Below are 2,075 nucleotides of genomic sequence, written 5' to 3' on the forward strand. Positions count from 1 at the left end.
AAAAAAAAACTCATGAGTTTATTCTTTCTTTGGAGACTTCTAAACCTGTTTGTCTCATTTAGAGATAAGGTTAAATATTAAACTTTGCAGTGTTGCTTTAAAATGAAATRTAAATTATTTGAGCAATCATTTCCTCTAAAATCTGACCTGAGGGCGCAGTGTGGCAGCAAGATCTATAAACCCAATTTGACAGATCCACTCATTAGCTGTTCAGCAACAAATCTTGAACCTATGAATATTTTTATTCAAAATAATAGTCATGCTGGAAAGTTAACATAAAATCCTTTATAACTCAAGAAGCAGTAAAGTGCTCGGCTGCAGAGGCTTCATTATTATTGCGATTTGTACATGAAACATGAAAAATAAACAGGAATAAAAACCTTTTGCTGTTTTTGTAAACAAGTACTCTTATTATGACTCAGCGKAGGCCTGTTAATGGTTTCAGTGTGTACCAGGTGTTAGAAGTCACAATGTCAAAACCACCTATTTTTTCTATCATACTAAATTTTAAATGCCTTAACACAAAATAACAAAGAGAGGACATGTTTTTAACCTCCTGCCATGACCATATCTGTTGCTAAGAGCTTCATTCAGTTCTACACGGCTGCCAAAGCAGGAAATCCCCAAAACATTTATGCTAATTAAAGAGACATCATTGGTTGGTTATACATTATCTGACAACAGATAACACAGTCGGACAGGGATTGCCTACCAGAGAAGCAACACTTGTTTCTTTTCAAGATAAGGCTGTTGAAAGAACCATCTGCAACACCTTACTAGAATTAGCATGTTGTCAGGTACCATCAGGTGAAATATCAGTGTACCTCACTGCAGATGSTACTTAATGAACATCTTGACAGGATCTTATAGGCTCTCCCCCCAAGACACCTCAGTCCTCAGTCCAGGACTTAGATGCTTGCTGGCAAATCAACATGATTTGTGGAGGTACTGAGAATGGAAATTGTGTCAAATCTAGTCCACTCCTGACGTGCTGTGCTGTAGAGTGAAGTAGTAACAGAGCCAAAACGGTTGGTCAGTAATGTGATGGAATGATGGCATATGGTTTATGTGACCAGCAGGTCATGGGATTAAACACAGATACAAGCTTTATTACTAGGGATGCACAATATATTAACATCGGTATCAGCCGATGTCGGTCATTATTTAGAAGATCTACTGTATATCTGATAAGTAAAACTGGGCCGATATTAACGTCCGATAATGATTTCCCACTTTTAGCTTTGTGCTCTTGTTTTAGGAGGGGAGATGGTTGGTCGAGTGGTCTCTGTTTGATCATGATAGTGTTAGTGATGCTGTGCAGCCAGGAATAACTGAAGTAGAGYCATGTCAGCAGTATGGTTGTTTCTTTTATGATATAGAAAAAAACACGTGTATTGTGCATGTATGTATATAAATAATGTCTGATGTGTAATATCAGTTATCAGCCATCCATCCATCCATATTCTGTGCACGCTTATTCCTTTCAGGGTCGCGTATCAGATATTGATATTGGCTGAAATTGTCAYATAAATGCAGCCCTATTTATTACTGAGAGAAAAGTCAATAATGACAACTGTTTTGTAGTTAGTCTTAAACATGAGTTCACAACAGATAGAATCAATAAACTGAGTTCATCACACATGTTGAACTCCACATTAACAGAGCTTAGCTCTGCTCTGCATCACGTTTGGATCCACAAAGCTCACTTCATTTCTGAAAACTCACATCTGTGATGCATGTGGCCGACTCCATCTGTGATTAATGAAAGGTCAATACAGCAGTGTGAAGACAGACTGATCTGTGAGGCATTACCAGTGGTGGACAAAGTACTGAACTCTAGTACTTGAGTGAAAGTATTGATACTCATGGTCAAATCTTACTCTGCTCAGTCAAAAATCCATTCATGTTAAAGTACTGAAGTACTTACTTTTGAAAATGCGTAAGTATTCAAAAGTAAATATTTTATTTTCTATTATCAGTACATTGCTGTATTGTTTTCAGAGTGATTTTACAGAACCTTGTAACTCTCAGAAACCACCTGATGTATCGACACATAGAAACACTCTGATACAAAT

The sequence above is a fragment of the Austrofundulus limnaeus genome, unplaced genomic scaffold (genome assembly GCF_001266775.1).
Source record: "Austrofundulus limnaeus strain Quisiro unplaced genomic scaffold, Austrofundulus_limnaeus-1.0 Scaffold480, whole genome shotgun sequence".
NCBI lineage: Eukaryota > Metazoa > Chordata > Actinopteri > Cyprinodontiformes > Rivulidae > Austrofundulus > Austrofundulus limnaeus.